This window comes from Bemisia tabaci, chromosome 3 (genome assembly GCF_918797505.1).
Source record: "Bemisia tabaci chromosome 3, PGI_BMITA_v3".
Classification (NCBI taxonomy): Eukaryota; Metazoa; Arthropoda; class Insecta; order Hemiptera; family Aleyrodidae; genus Bemisia; species Bemisia tabaci.
Window position 1 is genome coordinate 5,730,338 of NC_092795.1, and position 18,098 is coordinate 5,748,435.

At 39.7% G+C, this 18,098-nt stretch overlaps 1 protein-coding gene across 1 annotated transcript in view; it reads left to right on the top strand.

The window, feature by feature from the left end:
• The first annotated feature begins 332 nt into the window (after positions 1 to 332).
• Positions 333 to 18,098, top strand: part of LOC109030778 (UDP-glucuronosyltransferase 2C1) — a 48,094-nt gene continuing 30,328 nt past the window's right edge. The window contains exons 1-2 of the mRNA XM_019041909.2: positions 333 to 688; positions 17,186 to 17,375. The gene's annotated coding sequence lies outside the window, so the exon portion shown is untranslated. The remainder of the gene's footprint in view (positions 689 to 17,185; positions 17,376 to 18,098) is intronic.

Sequence of the window (18,098 nt, forward strand, 5' to 3'; positions counted from 1 at the left end):
TATGGTGTGTGCGCTGACAAAATTAATATGCTGGTTTAGCACCTAGGATGTCCAAAATGTGTCTGGTGATCCCAAGATGATGCCTTTACTGCCCTGGCAGTTAACTTTACATCCTATGAATGCATATTCAACTGCGTGGGCAATCAATGCAGCATCTTTGGATCACGAGACATATTTTTTGACATCCTAGGTGCTAAAACAGCATACCATTTTTTCCAGTGTAACAATCGAATGACGTCAGACTGGATCTCCGTAATGACGTAGTTGGTTAACGAGCTGAGCGGAGCTCATTTCTGTCCACTCTCCGGTAGAGAGCCGCGGCCTCTAATTGTGAGGCGGGCCAGTAATAGTAATCGGACCGAAGAAGGAGTGAAGATCAACTCTCACCCATGCCGCGACTTGGTCCGCCGATGTAGGAAGAAGCTTGCCCGGTCGTCCATGCCTCATAGTCCTGCAACTTTGCTTCCTTGCGCCGCGCCGCCCCGCGTCAGGTATCCGTTTTGCGTCGCGACAATCGCTGATACTCTTGATGACAGTGCCAGTGGACTTTTTGGATATTCGTGAAAACGGAATGTTACACCCCCTACATCCATCCTTGTGTTTAATAAATGTGCTGTTTTCTACGTGTGTCATAAAGTGCATTTTCTACCCTTGAGCGGAAATTTCTCCGGGATTATTTTCTGTGCTGGTAAGTCTTGGTCCCTGGATTTTTCTTAAATTTTTTTTTATTTTTTTTTCCAAAGTTGTCTATCCTGTTTCGATACTGCAGCCTTTTATGGGACCTGTAAGAAAGTCAAGATCAGAAACTATGAGGGTCATTGTGGGTTCAAGGAAGGAATGAAGGATTGAGGGGCTTGTTCCTATCGCTATGACATTCTAGTTGCGCTTCAAGAATGACTCGGTGCAAACATGAGAAAAAGGCACTTGGTCAGTATTATCACTTAATTGGTCTTTGGCTTTTCAGTATTTCGAAAATCTCATCGTTTCTCAGACGTAGAACTTATGTATATTTCAACATAACAAAATTTCAATTACATAGAAATACTATACTTAATAAGTCACTATTATACTAAAACTCTTATTGATACTATGGAAAAACTATAATTTTCACAATAAAATTGACGGCAGGGGGATTTTCTCCGGAAAATTCACTAATTTTTCCACTTGATCGCATGTCAAATTCAGCAAAATGTGTAACTTAAACTGCACAGTCATATCCTAGAAAAAATGCATTTTCAATCAATGCATTATTGAAGTTTAATTTCGTTCACTGGAAAAAAAACACATTGGATCTACATTCCAGACTCTTAAAAACATCGACAAGAAAGGGTACTCTTGATTCGATCAGAATCTAGCCTTAATCAAGAACCAAGCATCTTAATTTAAGCGGATTTCGTTTTGATTCAAGCAAAAATCCGATTGAATCAAGAGTATTTTTTCTTGTCAATGTTTTCAAGAGTCTGGACTCTAGATCCAATGTGTTTTTTTTTCAGTGTTCTTCGTCTACAAAACAACGGGTTTCTCAAATAATGAACAAAACAAGGTACGAACTAAGGTCCTGTTTTCTATTTTGGGGCCGTTAATTGAATATGTGACGCTGAGAGGGGAGAAGCGGAGAGAACCTACGATGCGGTTGCGTTACAATGGGAAAAGAGGGAGTTCTAAGCTCCGTTATACAAAGCTGAAAGCTGTGCGTAACGTCGATGTTTGAAAAATTTAAGATAAAAAATCGACGCTAGGAGGTAATTTTTCAATCATTCATCGAACGCCAATTTGAGGTAGCCGAAAACCGAAAAATCTTGTGATACCCTACCATATACTCTAGCCCTGTATTAAATTCCTATCATTATGGGTATTATCTACTGTATATTGAATATTCTAGATCCCGGGCAGCGACTGGAAATCACTGCAATACGTATACAGGCAACTTAAAAGTTGCTATGTTTCTACATACATTAGATTAATGCTCAGCCAGCTATGTAATTTGGATAGTTTGTTTACATTTTCTGATAATAAGGCCGTGAAAGACAGTATCAATAATTTGGACTTGAAGTTGCTTTAGACTATGTTTCACCAATCAAGTCGAATCTGCTGATGAGTCTGATATAATTGCAAGTGGAGGCTCGGATCTGAGCCGGTAGACATAGTCGCGCTCCATTCGCATCCCGTATGACTAAATGTCAAAAAGTGATTTACCTTGCCATCATTCCGTGCTAAAATATGCATTCACAACCTTGTGATACTTTTTTAATGACGGATGGAGCTCAAGATCAGATTTGATTTTGGGTTCCTTTATTGGAAGTGTCTGTATAGCATGTGCGTCTTAACGATAAATACATAATATGTGTCATCAGTCAATGCTTCAGTACTGTAATTTATCTGAGCTTACTATAAATGGTCTCAGGATCGCAGAACCAAAAATCAATAGGTCAATAGAGAAAAACAAGAGCACTGAGGAAAAACGCCGAATGAGCCTTCAGACGTCACCAAATTTTTTTCAATAAAAACCAATTAACAGGGAAAATTGTATTTATTCAACTTCAAATTTTCGAGACAGTGGAGAATTTGCAAACAAAAATTTGATTGATTCAAAGGAGCTGATTTTGTAGTATACCTCATAATTTTTTTCTGACATGGGAAATTGGAGTAAAATAGATTTAAAAGTGAGAAAATGTGCCGCCCTATGACTTCATCTGGTGGCATTCTCCATTTAAACACACGTATTTTAGCAGATTAGGTTACTTGCCATATTTTTTCCAGTAATTATTGTTCAATTTATGAACCAAGGATATCCTCGTACTCAGTTTTTCTAGCAGTACCATTTTAAAGATGAAATTCACAAAATTTTAAACGCCTTCAAATCCTCCATTGTGTTCTAAATTTAATTTAAAATATTCAAAAATTTCAAGATTTAATAATATGCATAGCTTCCTTCAGAAATACATGTTTTAACCGGAGAAATTCGACAAATCTCGAATGTTCATACGGCGTTCTTCCTTACTAGCACGGCAGATCGGTTCAGCAGGACGCTTTCTTCATCCCTAGATATCTAAGAGTACCTAACTTGCGGTTTCGGTCGATTCGACCAAAAATTGGGTCGAACAGCTAAATCCTTTCGGTTGATCTGACAGAAAAAAGTAACCCAAAGTAAACATATACACACGGAGAAAAAAACTTCGTGCATCGGACCCGGAGTTGAGGTCATATGGACCTCTGAAATTTTCGGATCACACATCCGAGAACTTGAGGTTGAACTGCCGAAGTTCGGGTCAGACATCTAAAGTGCTTAGGTATGTACTGGAGCACTTCAGATGTCTGACCCGAACCCAACGGTATATACCGAAGTACTTCAGATGTCTGACCCGAACTCTGGCAGCTGGATCTCAAGTTATCGGATGTGCGATCCGAAAACTTCAGAGATCCATATGACCTCAACTTCAGGTCCCGTGCACGAAGTTTTTTTCTTCGTGCAGACAGACATTTTTAAACGTGTAGAAAAACATCCGGAGGGCCTGAGATGCCCCTATTCCCTGGAGCGGAGGTGCCCAGAATGACGATTGACCTTGAGGAGCGTATAGCATCTGAGGAATCCGAAGATTCGTAACGAGTTGCGTGAGACCGGGTCCATGCGTTATCCATTGCATAACGCTCAATTTCACTTCAACTGCGCGCGCGGCGTCCAGGTCCTTGGCCGCAACCGGCAGCGGGCACTAGCCGCTTTGATACGAAATTAACAGTTTATGAATCATTGGACTGCCGCCGCACTGTGGATCGAGTCAATTAGAGAGGTCGCACATGAAATTCTTGACTAAAACTGAAAATTTTGATGTGTATTTCGTCACATTTCAAATTTCAAGAGGTGTTCTTGGAAGAAAATTTCACGAGCAAACCAATGAAGCCACTTTTAGAACCTCAAAGCTTTGTATAAACGGTGTTATAAGCGTTGAAAGTTTCCAAATTTTGTCCGACCTCTCCCATTGACTCGATCCACTGTGCGCCGCGGCCGCGCCACTGGCGTAACTCGCCGTGCTGAGGAATAACGCCGTATGAACCTTCAGGCAATGTCAAATTTTCTTCGAAAAATACGGATTTATCGGAAAAGTTCGTGAATACTCTTTTTCAATTTTTCAGACATTTTAGCTCGCATTTAAATTTAAAATATCACAGAATATCATAGAAAAATGCGCGTAACTTCTTCCAAAATTAACATCTGAACGGAGGAAATTCGGCAACTCTGGAAAGTGTGTACGAGGTTTTTCCTTAGAACGGCAGTAACCGTGCCGCGGCCGGTAGTCGTCGTCGTCGAATCTCATCTCTAATTACTATTATTCATCCTGGTCTTACTGACTGAGCTTTTAAGTGCGCCGCTTTGGCCGGTCATTTAGGGCTCCAAATTTGGCCAGCGTTTCCTACTCGGCCGAAGGCGGATTTTAGGAGTTTGTCTCTTGTTTTCATGACATTATCATGTCCAACGAGCTGATAACCGATCTTATTGTACGGAAGACTAATTATAACAGCAACCCACGAGAGAACCAATAGTTAGTCCATCATTTTCTCCCTTAGTCCATAAGAACCAACCATTTCAACCAGTAGGTTCACCAGGGCCGGATTTACTTACTTGCCGCCCATGGGCCGCCTGTATTTTGCCGCTCCCTCCTCATTCATTTTGAAACATCAATAAAAACCATCAAGTGAACGTGCCGGAGGGGGAGAGGCGTATAAGACGCGTTTACTCGTGTTGGTCACATTTTTTGCGGAAACCCTGTCAATACTACTAGCAAAAGTTCACGGTACTTGGCGCGAAAGTTAAGTTCCGTAAACCTATCTCTGCATGGACGAGGCCCTCCTTTTATAAGAAATGAACCAAAACATTATGAAAGAACAAACATAAATGTGGTTCAATAATTTTAACTTCCGCTGTCGCGCCTCGCTGACCGCACTGTGTTTGGCGCAATGCGTGAAGTATTCCTACAGTCTTATTACATGCGCTATGCGTTTCGGACCGACCGCTGATGCACGCACTGTGTTTGACGCAATGCGTAAAGTATTCATGCAGTCTTGTAGGCGCTATGCGTTTCACGCCGACCGCTGCTGCACGCACTGTCTTTGACGCAATGCGTGAAGTATTTATGCAGTCTTGTAGGCGCTAATATGTGTTACATGCCGACCGCCGCGCCGAGGGCTTCTCCTTTTCATCTCACGTTCTCGCCATCACTGCTCTCTGCCGTTCCAGGCCAAATTCCGTGTTCGGTTTCTCTCTTAGTCTTAACTCGACTAAGTAAAGGTGCTGTCTATTGTACCACAGAGGGACGACAAAATTAGAGATATACTCTCAGGAAATGAGAGATTTTGTCACCTTTACTCGTTGGTAATGTTTTTTTCTGAATCCGATTCTTCTTTATGGCTACATTTAAAAAAAGTGCAAAATTTGCCGCCCCCTAAATTTGCCGCCATGGGCCGCGGCCCATGTGGCCACCCCCTTAATCCGGCCCTGAGGTTCACTCCATACTCCCTATGTCTGATTCGTCTATAGCTTCGTCTACCAATTTCAACTATCAGTCCGCAGTCAGGTAGTGTGGTATAAACATGTGCAAAAATGTTGCTTGTACATGTCTATGGTTTGGTAATTTTGGTATAGTTTCGAAAATTTTAGGGGATTGCCCCTGAAACTTTTTCCCGTGGGAATCACCAAATTTATGGAGAACGTCGTTCCTCTGACGTAAGGGCGTATCTCCGCTTTCACATGAGCCCTGGAAAGCATAGAGTTGCAGGGAGAACAGAGTTCACGTGGAAATTGATGTACGTCTTTACGCCAAAGAGGCAACGAAAAGGCTACTCTATGCACCGAGGGACGGTCTGAAGCACGAGAAAACAAGAGATTAGAAATGGAGGTGATGATGGAAACACGGACACAGGCAGTGAGAGCTATTGGGTAGGGGATGGGGTGCGAATCCGCGATATAGACTTCAGAGGACCGAGGATTCATTTCCTGTTCGTTGTGGATGCCGTTGTCAAGTTTCGGCAATGCCAATTGGATTGCGTTTTGGTTCACAAGCCTCACACAAGAATAGTAAAAAAAGTAGGAATTGATTTTTTTTTTTTTTTTTTTTTTTTTTTTTTTTTTTTTTTTTTTTTTAGGAAGCGCGTAAATTTACTTTTCCGCCTTCCGTCCAATTAAACTCTGGCCTAAAGAAAGACTTTCGAAATCAACAAAAATCCATCTCCGTTTGAAACTGACTAATATCGCACTAACTGCTTTCATGACGGGACAAGTAGGATTGACCGCCTTGTACCTATCCTCTGGCCCGCGTTTGTTTACTTACTTTCAGACCGCAATTTTAACGAGAGATCGCGCATTCGGACTATGTTCGCAAAAAAATCGTTGCGTGATTTTTTTTTTATTTTTATTTTATGTGTATCTTTTAAGTGAAATTGTCTTTGGCGGCCATAATTTATTAGATTTAAGTTGTTTGAAACCGTGAGTCATCTATCCATTTAGCCTCATATGCTGAATGCAAATGAAAAACTTCATTCTCATAACTTCAACTGTAAGCCCCCCTTTTCTTAGCCAATAAAGCAGTTTTGAGCTTTTTTACTTCAAAATCACCTATTTTCAAGAAATTCCATAATCTTGCAGCCGCCCAACTCTCAGACACACTACGCGACAATAGGTGCTGCCTAAATTGTGCAACTCATTCAACTGGTGTCCAGCGGCTTAGTAATAGTAGTTTGGACAGTATTTTGCAAAAAGAATCACTATTTCATGGCTCATTATTGGGAACAACATAATATGTGACATTCTTTCCCCCATGCAAGTAGGTGATATTAATTATTAGCCAAAAATATTGCCTCCTCATCGCAAAACATAGTCTAATTCTCCTTTTTTTACCACATTTTGCACAAAGGAGCCTTTTTTTCATATAGTTTAAAAAATATATGTGCCAATAACTGTCCTGTGCAGTTATTGTCCCGAAGATTGTAACAAACTAAGAGTAGATTCTTGTATATAAAGTTAGTGAAATGAAGGGAGTTGAATTACTAGCTTCACATCGGAAAATTCCAGATTCAACCTTCGGAACATCCGATGTCTGTTAGGATGTTTTGAATTCCCTCTCATCCCCGAGTCTTCAACTTTGAAAGTTTCAGTGCGTTCCGATGAAAATGGGATCAAGGCTATCGGGAATAGACTGTATGTGTGATGAAGAAAATCTACGGGGGAAATAAGTCGTAACGGAAGCTAGCAGAACACCGAAAGTTCCAGGAATACAAGATAGAGAGAGAGGATATTTTAATTTTATTCATTATTATTTTTCCGAACTTTCGGAGCGTCTTCTGATATGAGCCGGTGACTATTGAAGCATTGCAAGATGTTTTAACTATTTTCAATAACGAAGCACGGGCAGATATTAGAGAACGCTCCAACGGTTAATGAAGCTATGAAAGTGCTACCAATTTCTCCCTCGTTTATCTGTTACTTTAAGAACTTTGCAGTTGTCTACAGCGATGGATGTCGCGGTCAAAATTTACTAAAAATTGGTCAAAAATATTTTATTTTTTGAAATTCAGACATATTTCTTTTTTATGTAAAAAACAATTTGAATAAAAAAATTCTTTGATGTACATGTTCATATATGTTTACAGAAAACGATTTTTTTTGACATCTCTAAAAAAGAAGAAAGATAATTTTATAATTCCTCTTTTTTTTAGGTATTCATTGCATTATCTAATAAGACTCTGTAAATTTAATGCAATTAGTTTAGTTTTAAATTATGGAGATAGATAAAAGGAAATACTTGTAGTTACGTTATACTTAAATAAAATTCCTTCAAAAAGAGGAAGAAAACAATTTTCCACTCGAGAAAAATTGGTTTTGATTCAAATTGGTTCGTCTTTCCATACAAAGAAATATGACATTGTCATCAAATAAGAATTTAATGTGCTTCTCTAGAAACCAACTCATTTGGGACAAAAAAATATGTAATTTAGAAATAACTATTACCTCACAAAATATGTCCATAAAATCAAAGAATATTTTATTTTTCATTTAAAAGACAATAACATTTCCAATTATCTTTTCACAGTCCTAGTTGAAACCCATTAAAGCCTCCAAACCACGTAACTCGTTCGCGGTGTTTAAGAATCTTCGCTCCTGTTGTTTTGAAAGGAGATCGAATCAACTCATTTCTTGAATTTTTCTCAAAATTGGCTTCGCACCAGAGAAGGAAATTCACGGAAGTTTTTAAAAATTGAAATTGATTTGGTCTTAATCCAAAAAATAAAGTATGACAAGAAGTCTACAATGTCCCAAACCGACATACGTGGTTTGGGAGCTTTACCCTAAATATATACCTTCTTATATGCTCAACCTCTATCGATGGTGATACTATAAAACCTTAACTACGGAAAAATGCCTATACAACGAGTAAATTGATTTGTTTGTTTCCTTTTTTACCGGAATAGATACACTGAAAAAAAAGAAAAGATTGGTAGAATTTACCATTCATTCGCGCTGTATTTCAAACAGCGTCAATTTAGAGTATATTCTGCCAGAAGAAAGGTAAACGTTGCTATATATTGATACAGGTAATCTTCCTCTGGCAAAATTTACTTGAAGATTGGTAAAATTTACCATTGTTTCACGCTGTGAGAAATACATCGTGAAGGAATGGTTAACTCTACCGATCTTTTTTTTTCCAGTGTAGGCGAGAAATTTCCCGCCGGTGAGAGGTCAATCCGGCAACAAGGATAGATCGGTCACTGTGCGCCGTCGAAGCTCAGTAAAGGAGGTCCATGGAGCTCAGAAATTGGCAAAAAGTTCGGACGGGGAGTTCTGAACTCCATGTCCCAAGTTTCAAGCGGTTTCAGTTGGAAGTTGAAAGCTTTTCGAAAATCAAAACCGAACGCTACCAGCGGTCAAAGGATTCAAACGTTAGTCGATAATAATTGTAAGCACTCAGTTGAGTAGGTTACCGCTATAGAGGAAGTTTGTTTTGTTCATGAGCATACGTCGCGTCGGTGGTTTGTTTTTGAGTTGAGAACTTTTCTGCAGGTTTTCTGGGGCGCGATATTCACAAATCGTAATCTGAAACCGGTTTCGGCCTACTCAAACAGATCGAAGAGAACCTGGTAATTATTTTTATTTTTCGATGTGGGTAGCGATCTCGTATAATCCTTAGGGCTTCCACCGATTGTACTTGAAGAGATGATGGTTAATATTCCTTTCGGTGATTGATAAAAAAACTGAATTACTGAACATTATAGACTGAGGATGAAGAGAAGAAAAAAAATTAAAGAGAGATAAAGGAAGAAAAAAAGCAGAAATGAGAAAAAAAGAAGGTAAGAGAAAGAGAAAGAAAAATTAAAGAGGGGATGGAGTCAGTGGTGTGGCGTAATTTGCGAAGTATCGATGATGGATCTGCCATTTAAACCTACCGCAAAGGATCGATAAACAGGGTGTTCGCAACGAATACCTTAATAATCGGTTCTTTACCAGAGCTTCAAATGGATAGATATCGATAATCGATCATTCAAGCCCCGCCACTGGATGATGGTGGTATCAGCGTGAAATTAAGCGCTTACTCGGGACATACTGAAAAAATAACTTTGATCGGATCGGGAGAAGAATCCATGAACGCCATGTCATTTCGCCTTCAATTTCTGTAATGGCAACACGAGCGACAGCTCTTGAGCAAGCTTTCTGTGTTAGCTCTCACATGGTCATTAGCGGTATGATCGTTAAATGGCACGCACACTCAGAGCGCTTTCAAAAAACAGCTTTAAAAAACTGCATTTCACCAAACCGAAGGCGGTTCCTGAAACGTTACATCTGTTCGCCTTTAATTTATCGTGTTGGCGACGCCAGCTCTCACGTGGTCAAATAGTGGTATCACCGTGAAACGGTCTGCTCACTCGGGACACACACAAATGAGAGCGTTTTACAAAACGGGAAGAGGTTAATTTAACGTCATGACAGATTTCCTTTAATTTTGAGTGTAGGCAACACAAGCTCCCAATTGGCCGAATAGTGGTATCACCGTGAAACGGTATGCAGACTCAGGACACACACAAATGAGAGCGTTTTACAAAACGGGAAGAGGTTAATTTAACGTCATGACAGTTTTCCTTCAATTTTGAGTGTAGACAACACAAGCTCCCACGTGATCGAATAGTGGTATCACCGTGAAACGGTCTGCTCACTCGGGACACACACAAATGAGAGCGTTTTACGAAACGGGAAGAGGTTAATTTAACGTCATGACAGTTTTCCTTCAATTTTGAGTGTAGGCAACACAAGCTCCCACGTGGTCGAATAGTGGTATCACCGTGAAACGGTATGATCACTCGGGACACACACAAATGAGATCGTTTTACGAAACGGGAAGAGGTTAATTTAACGTCATGACAGTTTTCCTTCAATTTTGAGTGTAGGCAACATAAGCTCCCACGTGGTCGAATAGTGGTATCACCGTGAAACGGTATGCTCACTCGGGACACACACAAATGAGAGCTCTTGACAAAACGGGGAGAGGTTAATTTAACGTCATGACAGTTTTCCTTCAATTTTGAGTGTAGGCAACACAAGCTCCTACGTGGTCGAATAGTGGTATCACCCCCCACATAACGGTCGTAGGTTTCTGTTGGTGACTTTATTAAAGACATGTTAACTTTTGTTAGAATTACATCAACTTATTCAGAGTTTTAATTGTATGACTTTCGTTCTCCAGAGGGAGGAAACATTAAAAAAATAAAGGAAGCGAGAAGGAAGAGGAAGGAAGGAAAATAAAGAAGAGCAAGAGAGGAAAAATTGAACAAAACGGAAGAATGCTCGAAAAACGGAAGAAAAAAGAAATACGAACAAGAAACTAAAAGGCAGAATAGGCAAATGGAAAGAAGAGCAAAAGAAGATGAAGAGGAAGAACATAGGAGATGCGAAAAGAACAAAGGAGAAAGAAGGATAAAATAATAGAAAGAGAATGGAAACAGTAAAAGGAAGAAAAAAAGGAAAAAAGAAAAAAAGAAAGAGTAACAGAGGAATAAAAAGAAGCGGATGAACTTGAAGAAAAGAGAAAATAAAGAAGGAAAGAGAATGAAGAGGAAGAAGATGAAAAAACCAAGAAAAAGACCAAAAACGGGAGGACAGATGAGAAAGTAGAGGAAGATAAGAGCAAGGGGAGGGCGAAAAGTTTAAGATGTAATGGGGAAAAATAAAACAGCTATTTCAAAGGGAAAAAATTACATTAACGGCATGTTAGTTCACCTTCAATTTCGGTGTACGCAATACGAGCTCCCACGTGGTCAAATAGTGGTATCATCGTAAAATGGCATGTTCACTCGAGACACGCATAAATAAGGTCTTTCCACCAAACGGGTGGATAAAGAGCGTGTCAGATCGATCAGATAATCGACGGAGACAGATGAACGTGTACCGTTTGGCATCGATTCTATCGAGAGATATTAGAAAGAAAGATTCGTTTTTCTCTTTCAGCCGAATTTCGTCAATCAGAATAATCCCGATCTATCGTCCCGGTAGTCTATAGCAAATTACTCAAGTAATAAAGTGAGCAAGTATTAAAATTATTATTTACGGCGAGGCATCAAGACATTTTGCTAGTTGTAAAACACGAAAAAGCATACTCATCGGCCGGGTAGATTGCCAGACAAACTCGGACAAGAAATGCAAATTCAACGAGTCAGAGAGCTTGCAACAATCATAATTTTTTTTTTTAAAAAAAAAAAAAAAAAAAACATAAATTTGGAGTTACTTAAGTGAAAATACGCTTCGACTGCGAAATAGACTCCATGTTGTTTCACCCGTTCAATTCGGTAATATTCCGCACCCCTTTAACCATTATCCTGATTTCCTGATTTATGATTACTATGAGCTTATTACGTCGTTTGGAATTCCAACCTACCGTAAAAAACAGTCTATTAATCACAAGCTGTGTCGCATTTATTTTTAGCTCATTCTGTAAGTACTATATTATTGACACCGTGGTGCCGACCCGCATACTGCAGGCGTATTTCTACGTTGATTTTTGAGATGGTCACGGATACTGTCCCCTTCAGTTACCTCTCTCCTCTCAAAAAAATATAGCGGACCTATATCTGAGCTTGACCTCGGTAATGAAAGTAGTGCAAATCGTAAAATGGAAGGTCCAATTAAGGAAATAACATGTGATCTGGTCAAGAAAGAGATTGCGGTGTGATTAACGGGGTGAATGATAAATTTCACTGTTGACAGAGATGAAAACTTTAATTCATTTAGAGCACTTGAGTTTTTAGTCTAGATAACGAGAGTTTTTAGTCATGAGGACCAAATATCATTCTCAGCTCAGGTAACCGAAGTTCTTGTTAATTAAACTAAGACTCGTATTTTTCATGGAACCATGTCGGTAATCTGAACTGCGGTTTGGTTCTAAGGACGTAAAACTTTGGTTACCTGGACAGAGAACTTTACTGTGAAGCTCAGTCCATGTGACCGAAGTTCTTTTCTTTGTGTGGTTCCACCGTCGATTGACTGTCTACGGTTTCCTTCGTGACTCTAACAGCCTTGAATTTATCATCCAGATCGCGATTTTTAAAACTCATATTTGGACGTATTCCTGCCAAACAGAACTATGGGCATTAAGACATGAGCCCTGGGACCCATAGAATATATATACATACCAGGGCTCACGTCCTAATGCACATAGTTTCTTTTGGCAGAAATACGTTCATTTTTGTTTTAACCTGCAGCCGTCTCAAGGAGGAACGGCACACGAGCTTTCAGACGTTACCATATTTCTTTCACGAAAAAAAGAATTCACGGGGAAAATTGTGAATATTTTTCAGCAAACTTTTCAGGCACTTTTGTTCTCAATGCAATCTAAAATATCTAAAAATTTCAAGGCAAAATATGCATTACCTCTCTTTAAAATACATCACCGAGAAAAAAAGAAAGCGTTGAGCACCAGAATCTAAACCTCAGCACATACGGTGGATGATGATTTTGCCCTACCCTACCAATCCGCACTTGGGCACTAGCAGTGACTGTCCCCGGTGCATTCTTCTTGTACTTTCGCACATTCTTCTTGTACTTTCGCACATTCTTCTTGTACTTTCGCACAATCTTCTTGTACTTTCGCACATTCTTCCTGTAAGTTCGCACATTCCTTCTCTACTCTCGCACATTTTTTCTGTAATAGGCGACATGTTTTCCTATACTCCACCATATTCGGTGGAGGCTAAAGCTAAGTTGATCTCATTTTCCTCCGTGCAGTTTTATCCAAGAGTATCAGGCAACTTTCGAATGTTTATACTACGTCTTTCAGACGATTTTGCACGCAATTTAACCTAAAATACCTAGAATTTTCAAGGAATGATATGCATAAATGTTGTCGAAAATACATTCTTTATCAAGGGAAATTTGGCAACTCTCGAATGTATATCCAGCGCTTTTTCTTAGCACGGCAGTGTAGGTAAGTGATTTTGGGGTTGAGATATCGTAGCTCTAACGGATACCAATATATATGGAGACTGTGTAGGCATGGCGCCAAGGGCGGTGCAGACTTAATCACGTGGCAACCGGATATTGAACAACTCGTCAAGTAGTGTGATATTGACATTACCCACCAAAACTTTATCGATATCGTTCCGATTCTCGAGCATCGTCGACTCACTGACCACCAACCGGGCCCTATTTCAACCATATCTTAAGAGGAAAACAAGTTGTTCCGTAGGTGAAAAATCTCTCAAGCAAGAAAGGAAGGGTGGTAAAATTACAGAGACTCGCGTAAAAGACCCAACATAGTGGATAACTAAACTGCCGTGCTAAGGAAACAACGCCGTATGAACATTCGGGAGTTGCAAAATTTCCTCCGATAAAATTGCTATTTTTAAAGAGATGTATGAATATTTTTCCTTTAAATTCTGATATTATGCTCTGTCAAGGGTTTCCTTAAATCTTTTCAATCAAGTTCATGAAAAGATCTTTTGAGACTTCTCCAGACAAAAAGCTTTGTGCCCTTAATAGATGAGCACAATTTCACTCAATCTGTCCATCTCTGGGTGCATCAAAAAACGAAATTTTTCCCGCACATTAAACGTCGTTCCAGACTAAAACCTCGCGGGTCTTAATCATTTTCTTTACTTTCTCTGTTACACATTAGTGACGCGGGTAGCGGAGCGGTACCGATGGTAAATCACAGTTCGAGATTCGCGTGCACCCGATGCAATTGCAATCGCGATGTAATGCAATTAGTCCCACAAGGGGCTGACCGAGTGGCAGTTTTGTTGTGATTATTACTGACGGCAGGAATTATCCGTGCTCTTCCGTCTTGCTGTTTGCGTGCTTCACAAACATCGGTGCCTCGTTACAACGGAGAGAACAATTTTTACCCGTGTAATTCAGTGTAAAATATGAAAATTTCGGCATGATTTGGCATCTCGGTCTGCGAGTCAATGCTCGGATTGCTGCTCATTCACCATGGGTTTGCTTGTTGCGTGTGATTTAACACGGGGGTAATTTCCGGGGTTGTTATTTGATTTTAATTTCAGATTTAAAGGGAATTTCTGGTTGTTCCAAGATTATCATCCCTAGAATGTGGCCGAGCCACTTTCGGTCACGCGGACGATTATACCTCTGCAAAAAAAGCCCCGAGAATTTACGATTAGTGTAGAAGGGACAGCAGACAAGCATTCTGCCGTGCTAAGGAAGAACGCCGTAAGAGCTTTCAGACGTTGCCAAGTTTCTACCGATAAAATCGGAATTACCTGGTCTGATTGTGAATATTATTTTCCAAAATTTTCAGATATTTTTGTGCTTAATTTAATCTAAAATATCTGAAAATTTTAAGAAAATATATGCATAAATGTTGTCAAAAAAACATATTTTATAGAGAGAAATTTGGCAACTCTCGAATGTTCATACGGCGTTCTTCCTTAGCACGGCAGCATTGTTTCCAAGCTCATGAAATATCGGGAAAAAGCCTTTTCTGCAAAGTTTGAAAAGTTCCTAAAGTTACCTCCCTACTTTTCTATCGTGCTTCGAAAAAATCTTGCAGTTGCATGCTTCACGCATGGGCAATTCTGAATTGGTCACTAAACCTTGTGCATTTTTCATTTAATATTCTGAAGTGACTAGGTGAAGGATTGGGTGGTGATTCATTGGGTAGTTTTCGAGGCAAAATATCAGACACGCCCGCTTTTAAAAAAGTCCAAAGACTCGAGGGAATTTCAAACGAGCCGGAATGGCGGGAAAATGATGGAGGGGATGTACTACGGCAGTCAAATCGCTATCTCCTCTCATTTTCTACTGAGTTTTGTTAAAATGAAACTTATTTCAATGTGAAATTGTTGCTTTTCTACTGAGTTTGTCTACTCGTTGAATGGTCAATAATTCCAAAGCAGAATCAAAGCTAAATATTTGGAGGAAAAACACGTCGATCTCCCCACGAAGGAACGTAACTGTATTTCAATGGTGCCAAACTCCTTGCAAATTGCATGGTTAAAAAGAGAATCTTGGCAATTTTTAACTAAAAGTTTCGCTGATTTTTCATCTGATATCATGCAAAAATCAGGAAAATGTTGGAAAAAAATAGCACAGGTATACATTTTTGTGAAAAACTGAATTGTTCGAGTCAGTTTTGCAACGTTGGAATGGAGTTACGCCGTTCGTCCAAGAAACGACGAAAAGAGTGGTCGGTAGAATTTTCTCATAAACATTTAATGGATCATAATTTGTATGAAATAAGCGGAATAACTACACTGGTAATACCCACTTTAGTATACCCACTTCTTCGCGGAAGCGACAAAAAAGAGGGATGATTTAGGACAGCAAAATGACCAAAAAACGACTGTTACATTCGTGCATGGAATGATAATAATGAAATCAACACAGAATTTCCAAGCAAAAAATTCCATTCACGCAGCAAAGATATTACTCAAAAATGCAGAAGTGCGAATTTATAATACCCGGATTAAGATTCTTAATGAGAAAAGTTTAACGATCGATAAGAAGTCTCCGGAAGTCAGGCTCGCTGCCGCAATAGGGTTCATTCCGAAAGCAAAACAAAAAAATAATTAAAATCATCTTAAATTGGGGAAAGTCGATTCCTATGATCCCGTCGTCCGCGGAAAATCATTAGGGGACGATTTATTTATTTATTTATTTTAGATGGGGAATTATTAGGGGATTTTTTTGGAGACGCTTTTGCGCGGCTCATGATTAAGGCTCTTACACCGTGCTCTTAAGAAATGAATTTTGGATCGTATCTCTATTAATAACAAAATTAAAAAAAAAGTTTAGAATGGACCACCAAACAAGGTACGAATTTCAGCATTCTGATACATGGTCCTGAACCAAAATTTTACGTAGAACACGATGCGCACAACGAAAATTACCGATAATAACTCCTTACGAAGATAATTTATCATTCTTCATGCGTAAATTCAAACCACCCGCTCATGAAAACTCAATCCTCTACGTGATTCACATCGCGCGCTAAACGTTATCATGACAGTCTCTGCGATATAAAAATCTGGCAACCTCAATTTTGACGCTTTGGTTCAGCTGTAGCAAATTGCTTATAGTTTGAACAACACATGGTGGGAAATGAACATTGCTGGATTGAGAAGCTTGCTGAAAACGTTGTAGTGCACGAATTGACTCACGTAGAGCTTTGAGTTTCTTGTGAGCAGGCAGTTCAAATTCCTCGTGACCAATGTGAAATAAAAACGTAAATATCTTCGTTAGGAGTTAGTTTCAGTAATATTCTTTGCGCTAATCGTGTTATACGTGAAATTCTGGTTAAGAAACATGTATCAGATCGCTTAAACTCGTACCTTGTCAAGTGGTCCATCATAAATTTCAAAAAGTCTAGAAATCACTAGACCTGAAGATGCTACATCGCAATAAGCGCAACGCACTTTCCGACGAAAGCCATGGATATGGTCACTACTCCGACTCAAAGGCATAGGTAGCTCTTTTTCCTTATGGGTCCCCAAAAGCACGGAAATACACGAAGAGGAGGGCTCACAGGAAAATTCAGATACGCCGTTGGGCGAGAGGAGCGACGATATATGAAGCAGCGCGATCGGTCCCCGTGAAAGTAATAGCTTAATTTTCAGCTCGGGAGCAAATTGGAAGGGACTGGAGTGCAATTTGTCGCTTTCGCAGTCGACTGACTCGTCGTTTGTTTTGTTTCAGCGCGGGGAGCTGAAGTCGAGCGCGGGCGGAGCAGAGGACTTGAACTCCGACGACGGATGGTCAAGCACCGAGCGTCCCGCGGGCGTAGCGTCTCGAGAAGAAAACAATTGGAGGAGATGGGTTCTCCCGTCGATTGGCAGTGCTCCTCGTCCGCAACATGTGCTCTCTGATTCTGGCTCACTTTTGAAAAGTAAGGAAAACATGCGGGCTTTCTCGCTTTTACTCAACCTTGTTTTCCAGACGAGGGAACCTAATTCCGCTCCGAGGTTGCAAAAATGCGACTCGAGCAATCGAATCCACGGTCAAACTACCAGACCATGTATCTAGTTTCCGCACTGAAAAAAGAATTCTTCGCGTTTTTACCAAGGTCCGTTGGTACCTTTACCATTTCAATTTTTTTACCAATTATTGGTAATTTTATCAAGACAGACTGGTGAGCTTACCCAAAAACCGGTATTTTTACTGTTTTTTCAGGTAAGAACACCATTTTTATTGGTAATCAATTCCCGGTAACTTTGCCATTTTATCTCGGTAATTCTACCACAGTCGATAAAAAATATTGGCGATTTTACCAAGGTCCAGTAAAATTACCGAGAAAGTTCAATCATTTTACCGAGTCTTCTCGGAAAATTACCAATTCCATAAATGGTAATTTTACCAAACAAAAACTGGGATCAAATAGAACCCTGGATTCTTGGTAATTTTACCCTTTTCTTAGTAAATACACCGATATTTTTCTTTCAGTGCGGTGTTTAAAAATCTCCGCTCCCATTTTATTTGTTCAAAGAAGCATAAATCAACATCATTTCTTGAAATTTTTACAGAGTTTTCTTCGCATAAAAGGAAAAAACGCGGAAGATTTCCAGAATCGGTCGTATTTATGCTGAATGGAACTATGTGCAAGTGGAAATAT